Source organism: Octopus bimaculoides, chromosome 5 (genome assembly GCF_046866305.1).
Source record: "Octopus bimaculoides isolate indiv1 chromosome 5, ASM4686630v1, whole genome shotgun sequence".
NCBI lineage: Eukaryota > Metazoa > Mollusca > Cephalopoda > Octopoda > Octopodidae > Octopus > Octopus bimaculoides.
The window spans coordinates 3,136,313-3,146,312 of NC_142932.1; positions in this window are offsets into that span (position 1 = coordinate 3,136,313).

Consider the following 10,000-nt stretch of genomic DNA (forward strand, 5'->3'; position numbering starts at 1 on the left):
TGGACCCTATTCCAGTTTCTATTTTCCATTTCTTTTAAGTAATTTTTGTCAACGCAGACTTTAACTAATATCCTTGGTGTTTTTACTTCCTCGTTTACAAACTAGGCGTGTTTTGTTTTCGAAGCCGTTGACAAAAGTCGGCGGGTTTGCCTTTACTTCTATGCTGTTGTAGTTTGGTCGTCTGTAGCTTTATCATTTTCATTTGTAAAGGCCTTATACCATTTGCTTTCCATAGCAATGTTGTAATTCTGTCACATGTTCCAACAGATGTAGCTACAAAGTGTGTTGAACCTGTTTTGATATAACTGATTATATTAATCAATATATTTCTCTGTAATCTACATTCATTACATTTATCAATTGTCATTTTTTTAAAATGTAATATTTGGTATGTTAACCCTGAATTTATGATCATACTAAGAAATAGACAGTCACAACTCCCAAACATGATTCGTGTCGGTTAAGCTTGTTGTTTGTTTTTAGTTTTGATTATTTACTCACTACGTAGAAGTTTTCCAGCAGATAATTAGCACACTTTTACTCATTAGTTTAAACTATTTTTTTTCTTTAGCTATATTCTTTCTTGGAAGGATTTTCTCACTTTTCGCACCGCATCCAGCCCACCCTCTTTTCGCACCTGCTTTATCTAGTCTCTTTGTTATATTTGTCAGGCTCCTTGGAAATAGACACTTATGTTTCTTATGATGGTACTTAACTATTTGCATTGATCTGCTACTATTTTCTCCTGTGTATTTATGTAAATCTATAGTAATTATCTGATAGCAATTTTCCAATTGCAGGAGTCCCCTTCCACGTTGTGTTCGTGCTAAATATCACCTGTCAGTGTCTACTTCTGGGTGGTGTTTTCTAAACGCTGTTATTAATTTTCGTGTTTTCAATCTAATTTCATTAACAAGTCCATCTTCTAGTCGATAGCATTAAAGAGGTAGCTTATAGTTACAATTATTAATGTATATTACTTTGTTCATAAAATTTCGTTTTGTGCTGAGTACTTTTCTAACGCTTCTATATTTTCTTGTCTGACTTTTTCTTCATCGAATGCTGTGTTCCAACTCGGTCTTTTAGTCCTAGATATTTTCAGGTTCACCCTTTTTGTAATTCTTAAAATTTCATGTATTTATAAACTTTGTTTTCTTTATGTTTTTTCACATCTTCCACTTTCATTTTCACACTTTCATTTCTAGAGTGAAAATCAACGCACTATTTTGTTATTGGTTGTCATCTTCATAAATCATTTATGTTCAATTAATGGTTTACGGTAAACTAATATTAATACTCCGACATGTCTGCTTCTGCATTATGAACAGACAGATTAATACTTAAAAGATGAGAGGAAGGATGTGAAATTATCAGGAACGTCGTTATACTAATGAAGATTTGTGGTGATTTTATCCATCTTAAATTTTTTGCCGGTATATTACTTTACTACAAATTGGTTAATCGAATTATACATACATACATACATACATACATACATACATACATACATACATACATACATACACACATACATACATACATACATACATGCATGCATTCATGCATACGTACATGCATTCATGCATACATACACCAATTGATATATATTGTAAAAATGAAATCAAACAAAATAGCGATATTTTGAAATTATTTACTACGTACGTTTCAGGTTTGTGTAATGCATCCATTATGTGAGATCTTCCTCCGTTAATGCATCTCAAAATATGAAGCAGTCGAGGGAAATATTTCAATATATACGGCCAGAGCTCTTTATACACATTTAGAGCATACAGAGCTCTATATACATATTCGTCCTCAAAGTTAAGGAAATGAATATGCATACAGAAGATGAGAAAGAAGGATGAAAGGGGAAAGTAGTCACTAACTTACTGCTCTGACGTAATATATTCTTTTCTACTCTAGGCAGAAGGCCAGAAATTTTTGGAGAGGGCGCCAGTCGATTAGATCAACCCCAGTACGCAACTGGTACTTAATTTATTGACCTCGAAAGGATGAAAAGCAAAGTCGACCTCGGCAGAATTTGAACCCAGAACGTAAAGACAGACGAAATACCGCTAAGCATTTTGCCTGGCGTGCTAAGGTTTCTGCCAGCTCCGACCTTATATGTTGAAACGTTTCCATCAACGTCTTCATATTTTGAAATGTTTTAATTCAGGAAGGTTTTACGTAATTGATGAATTTCCTATTATATATTATGCAGACCCGAAACGTACGTATTAAATGATTTCAAAATGTCAGTCTTACGTTTGACTTCATTATTACAATTTATACGACTTGATGCCTGTACAAAGAATGGGGTTCAGACCTCTCTTATATGGATACTCTAACAACGATTTGGAGTAGTTTGTTATATTTGACTCGAGTCTAAAATTCTGGTACTGTGCACTGTTTCTTAGCGTAACACGAGTAACTCTCTCTCTTTTCCTCCCTTTCTCTCTATATGTATGTATGTATGTATGTATGTATGTATGTATGTCATTATTCAGCTTATTTCAAGATTTCTTGCCAATAGAGAAAGAACCGGTTTCTAACCTAGATCTATTGGATCTAACCTTCTTCATGGGAATTTCAACATCAACAACAAGGTATGTATGTCTGTCTGTCTGTATGTATGTATGTATGTGCAGATTTGTATGTTCTATGTATGCATTATCATGCATATAGTTGCATATCTAGACATGCTCATATATATTTAAATGATAAACTCCTAGAAAGTTTTACAGATTTTTACAGTTACAGTGTATGTATGTATGTATGTATGTATGTATGTATGTATGTATGTACATATTCTGATCGAATTTTCTGTGTGTTGACATGTACCTCCTTACGACAATGTAAACTTCCTTTAATCAAGATACCCTTGGCCTGAAGAGTTGTCTGTGGTATACACCTCGCTTAGGTATTTACCTTTTTCGAGGTTCTGGTCGCTTTGAAACATAAGTAGCCCGGATATTATCTTCTCCATTCCTAACTCCTGTTCTTTTTTCGCATACCTGGCAACCCAGCCTGCCTACCGAGAAATATAAAATAATGTTTTTCAGCTTAGTCTTCTTCGATACGGAAAAAAATCCACAACCTTCCGCTTCAATAAACCACTATTGTTCCTGAAAGGTGTTTTTTAAAAATTTTTTCTACGGTTTGCTTGAAGCTTACCTTCCTACACCTCGATCCTTGGATCTTACACCCCCCACGCACACACACACACACTTTATGTCTAGGACTTTTATAAAGGACTTGCGATTTAAACCTTAAACTGCATGACAAACAACCAGTATTTTGAACTCCATATGTGTTTCCGTTTGTGTATTGTAATTGTATATCTTGTTATGAAATCTATGTCTGATAACTCATTACACTTTCGTACGCTTAGTAATGCAAATTATATTATCCAGACTCATTATCAAAGCGTCAGAGACGTGTAACATTTATACGTAACATCATTGGATTGATGAGAAAGTTCACCAGTGCGGAGATGGCCAGAGACTATTCAAGATTAGGTTGGAGAACCACCTTATATTGGCGTCTGAAAAGTGGGGAATCAACATACAATAGAACAAGGGGAGGAAGACAGGAGTTAGGATGTTACTGGAACGCCTATGAATAAAGATGTAAGGTCATTTTCTGATGAATAGTTTTATTGTTTCATTTTGTTAGATGCATTTCTTTGGTATTCATCAAAACTTTGGCAACGTCTATATGTTCTCTGTTCAACATTAAACGTAGACATATAATATCTATCTATCTATCTATCTATCTATCTATCTATCTATCTATCTAACAATATTACACACACACGTGCATATATACATACGTATGTGTGTGTGTATAAATATATATATATAATCACACACACACACACACACACACACTGTAGATTGACCACTAACTTTCCTTTTCAAGGTGGATGCCTATAAAGGAATGTACATGTATTGTAGAAACACTGCATAGCCATAAGTTCTACATAAGCTGTATTTAGACACCAATACACTGCACATCGACGTATTTTTAATAACAGATTATGTAAAGTAACCTCGCTAGCGGAATATATATGGGGTCTAAAATCTAACACTATTGGTTTCAGACTACAAAATTGCATCTTTGCAAAAGCTCCTCCATAGACGGGATATGAAAAATATTATAGATTTAGCACAACAGAACATACTTAAATACTAGCAAGTAAAGAATTACTCGTAAAAGAGAGCCCACGATTTCTTTTAAACACAAACTACACAATCATTTAGTTGATTCAACAGTTTACGTTTTTGATTTTCAAAAATATGTAATATGGAAAGTTTCACCGTAGATATCTTGATTCTGCTGCATGACATTTTATACAAGATTCCCTCCAGTTTGCATTGTCTGCATAACTCCACAATTTTTTTTATTAGTTCATCATTTCAGAGTTTTCCACCTTGCTTGTTCTTTTTAAATTTGGAGCAGTTGGGGGGAAGGAGTTTCCGTCTACTAATGATATGGATAATTTCAATTGAATAAAGTTTTTCACTTCAATGAGTCATATATGTGAGATCTTAGCGTATTTAAATCTACATGTAGCTTGGTGCCATCAAACCTCAGCAAAAGTTGGCCCCGATATTGTCTACTACAGTATGATTAATGTACTCAATAAAACGCCAACAATGTCTACAGTCTGATTAATTGAGTCAATAAAACAGAAAAAAATGTTAAACGTTACAATAAACAGTGTTTCCACTAACATCTGATTACTGCAACATTTTAATACACGTTCATGTATGCTTTTTCTAGTTTTAATTATTTTCTTTGTTTTCACCTTCTTTAATCCTCTTAAAAATTTATTTTGCTGCTTTCCTTCCTTCCTTTCTCCCTCCCTCCCTTCTTTCCTCCACTTCTTTGTATTTTGTCATTCATTCTCTTTCTTCTATCTATCTATCTATCTATCTATCTTCACTCACTTCTTCAATTCAATTATTTCTTCCTTCATTCCTTCGTTCCCTTTTTCTTAGCATCTCTTTGTTTCATTGTTATAATGTTTCTGATATTCCACCAAGGTCGACTTTGCCTTTAGTCCTTTCAGAGTCGGTAAAATAAATTGTGTACTTCGGTCGATGTAATCACTCCGCCAACCAAGTTTTAGGTATTGTGTCTATAGTATAAAGGACTGCTTAAATCTTTCTAAGGGAGTTGTATTGGTAGAATTGTAAGTGCTTTGGAAAATGATTTGCGGTATTTATTCTAACTTAGATTCTGAGTTCAAATCCCGCTAAGGTCAACTTAGCTTTCTATTCTTTCCAAGTTTAAAGAATATAAAGTCAAGTGTTAGAATCGATGTTATCAACGAAAAAACGAAAAAATAATCCCTTCAAAACAAATGAACCTGTATTTAAATCAGAAACTATAATTACGAACTTTGTAAGAATGCTGGATAGGTAGAAGGCAGAATATTTAAAACGCTGGAAAAAGTAAATGTTTTACGATGTTTCTTGCGGCTCTTACACTCTGCGTTCAAATCCAGACTGAGTCAACTTTGCTTTAACTTACCACTATTGATAGATTAAAGTATTCCTCTTCTTAAACTGCAGGTCTCTTGGTTATATTAGTAACTGTCATTATAATCTTTCTACAGGTCATTCCTTCCCTTTTTTATGTTATTTATCTCGTTGATATCTTTCCTTTCGCCAAATCGCTTTGTTTGTTTGTTTTCTATGACTTTTCTTGATTCTTTCTTCCATTAATTCTTTGTTTTGTCATTTCTTTTTCACATCATAAAGTCTGTACCTCTTTATTTCTATCCCTTTCTTCGAAGCACATTGAAGATTGCGCTCTTATGTATATTTTGGTTTCTGTGACATTTGCTACACTTCGACACAGGATTCACTGTTATCTGTAAGCGTATAATTTTTCTTCTGCATGGTTGACTATGAATTGGCAACAACTGTATGAAAACAATGAAAGTAGCTGTCAGGCAACTTAATAATAACAGTCTCAAATTTTGGCACAAGACCAGTATATTTAGTGGGAGTGGGCAAGTCGATTACATCAACTTATTTTATCGACCTCGAAAGGATGAAAAGCAAAGTCAACCGCGGTGGCATTTGAATTCAGAACGTAAAGTCGGAAGTAACGCAGCTAAGCATTTTGTCCGGCGTGCTAACAATTCTGTTAGCAAGTTGGCCCCCAACATATTTCATATAATGAAATGTTCAATTACTTCAAATTACTGAAATGTTCAATTACTTCAAATTACTGAAATGTTCAATTACTTCAAATTACTGGAATGTTCAATTACTGCAAATTACTTTTGTAGTGAGGGAGGGGCAATAAAAACTCAGTGTCTAAATGTTGATCAGATCAGGTTAGGGCAAAGGGTGACACTTCTGGAATTTTATTTAATTAAAGATCAAATTAAGAATTTAATGTGGAAATGAATACCGCGTGGGGGCTAATACTAACTTAATCTGTTAGCTGACAAGCATTGTGACTAAATTCAGAAATGTCGTGGTCATATTAGACCTACCTAACAAAGAATATATCATTTTCCAGTACTTGCTGTTTCCAATAATTGCTATATCTTTGCACCTGTAAATTACTTTTGCAAAAAGTAATTTTAATTAACGGAAAACCCTTTTATGCTCATTACATTATGTAAGTTACGATTCACTTAAATGTTGCTTCATGCAGATGACAACGCATATATTTTATTATTTTAAATACTCACTACAAGAGTTCTATGTCATTATATCTTTTATCTTTTACTTGTTTCAGTTATATTACTGCAGCCATTCTGGGGCACCACCTTGAATGGTTTTAGTCGAATAAATTGACACCAGGACTTATTTTTTGAAGCCTCGTACTTATTTATCGGTTTCTAAGTCAAACCGTTAAGTTACGGGGACGTAAACACACCAAGACCGGTTGTCAAGTACACATACTTGCTCACACTTTTCTTCTATATATCTAACCTGAGGGAGAACTTCAGCTCGAAATGTTAAACAACATTTCCATTTCACTCGCTCATTCCCTCAATTAGCGTTACATTAATTATAATTGTTTTTCTTTTTGCTTTTTCTGGTGTTATGTTCGTCTTAAATTATGATATATATATATATATATATATATATATATATATATATATATATATATATATATATATATATATATATATGTCTTGTTTTCCGTCCGCCACTACTCTCCGCGAAAACAATTTAATTTGTGTTCGTGGGAAGAAGCATTTTAACGATGCGTACTGCCTTAATTCTTCGAAACGCCGGAGTTTTAATGGTGGCAGCTGATGAAGGGGATGTTTCTATGTGGCCTGCTTGTTTGTTGCACCTTGTTTACCATTTTTGTCCTTGTTCTTTTGCCACGTCATGTACCCAGTTATGTATCTATATGTACATGTGGATGAACGTATATACATACATGTACATATATATGCATATACTGATATATTGTTTATATATATATATATATATATATATATATATATATATATATATATATATAAGATAAGGCATAAAATAATGGTCACTATATATTTTTCTTTATTGTAGTAAGTTTGACTTACAACTGTTTCTAGTAGTTATTAAGGTTCGTTATTGATACGTAATAACCAGAAATGAATCTGACGAAAGTAGCATTAATTCTTGAGGTCGATCAATTTTTCTCGACCTTTCAACGGACCGATTGAGTAAACCTATCAGTAACGAACCTATAAATACAACGGGAAACAGCTGTAAGTCAAACTTACTGCAATAAAGAAAAATATGTAATGACCATTATTTATGCTTTGTCTTGTATATCACTCAGTGTAAAAAGCAGTATAAGTGGAGCACAAGCATAGATTTACCATATAGAATGGTGATAAACTATAACCCCGGACCCTACCACAAAAATACGCGCAGTTCTAAATAATATCATTAGCTTGGTGTGCTAACAGAGTTTTAAAATATTTTGCACGGATTGATAATTCTCCCCTAATGACTCTGTTTCATTGTATGTATATATATATATATATATATATATATATATATATATATATACATACATACATATATGCATGCATACACACACGTGTGTGTGTGTGTTGTGTGCGTGCGCGTTAGCGGTACATAAAACATACCAAAGTTAATAATTTTTAAAATTATCGTTATAGCATGAAAGCATTACTTTCAAAGGTACAGCTAGACAATATAATGCTGTGAATCTCAGAAGCAAAACGATAATACCATAATTTGAAACCCTCAAAGGAAGAAAATTTATAAGCATGCATGTTATGACACATCTGTATTGCCATGTTATTGAAGTTAGGTTTTATTTAAGTTTATAAGAGACACATGAATAAAGTGCTTAATTCTACTTCCTATATTTCGCAATAATTAAATGCTTACCACGTGCGCCTAGGCCAAAGCCACAATTATTTACCTTCACACATTTCATCTGTGTATTTACGCATGTGTGTGTGTGTATATATATATATATATATATATATATATATATATATATATATATATATATATATATATATATGATATGTGTGTGTGTGTGTGTGTGTGTGTGTGTGTGTGTGTAGGTCTGAAGGTGCGTGGTTTAGTGGGTCGTGTATTCGGTTCACAAGCGTAAGATCGTGAGTTCGATTCCCAGTAGCGCGCTGTGTCCTTGAACAAGACACTTTCTTTCGTGTTGCTCCATCCCGCTCAGCTGGCAAAAATGAATAGTACCTGTAATTTCAAAGGGCCAGCCTTGTCACATTCTACGTCACGTTGAATCTATCTAAGAGATACGTTAGAGGCACGCGTGTCAGTGGAGTACTCAGCTACTTGCACGTTAATTTCACAAGCAAGCTGTTTCATTGATCGATTCAATTAGAACCCTCGTCGTCGTAACTGTCTCTGTCTGTCTGGAGGCTGTTTACCTTGAGAGGAGGGGTAAAGTCACGCTATCTGGCCGATCCAGTGGCTTTAGCAGACGATTCTCGTCTGTCAACGATATAGTTACATGTGCTTTTATGCACCACGTATCATTATGAGAGATCCTCTGAAGGTATATAATGCAGGAGGATGTGACAGAACACAGATTATACCACAACCGCCACATTTAGGTGAAGATCAATATTACATTTTGATATTAATACTGCTACTGTCGCTATCAATTATTATATACATATAGGCGTGACTTGTGGTTTCCAACCACATAATTCTGCGTTCAATCCTATTGCGTGGCTCCTTGGGTGAGTGTCTTCTACTATAGCCGCGGACCGACCAAAGCCTTGTCAGTGGGTTTGGTAGATGGAAACTGAAAGACGACTATTTGTGTGTGTTTCTTTGTGCTTGTGTTTGTCCCCCATCACAGCTTTACAACTGGTATTGGTGTGTTTACGTCTCCGTAACTTAGCGGTTCGGCAAAAGAAACCGATTAAATAAATACCAGGCTTTAAAGAAAAAAGGTCCTGGGGGTGAGGAGAGCGGGGTCGATTCATTCGACTAAAATCTTTTAAGGCGGTGCCCCAGCATAGCCGCTGTCTAATGACTGAAACAAGCAACACACACACACACACACACACACACACACACACACACACACACACACACACACACACATTGTTATATTCCGGTGGGGTCATTATTTTTTCTTGTCAAATAAACACACGTACCATATATTCGTTCTTCTGAGAACAGGAAGGAAGATACACGTGGATGGAAGATTCAGTGACGAAAGATTTCCACACAATGAACATCAGGTGAAATAAGAACAATAATAAATAAGTGAAGAACGAATGTAAGTGCGTGTGTTTATTTGGCAAGAAAAAAAAAATAAGCGACCATCACGAAATATAAGAATATCTATTTCAACGCACGATTTCACATCAGGAATCTTGTAAAACAAATTCATAAATGTATATATGTACACACACACACACACACACACACACACACACACATGCCAGAAATGGCTCTGACGAAAGTTGCTTTAATTTTGTTAGGTCGTTCAATTTACCTCAGTT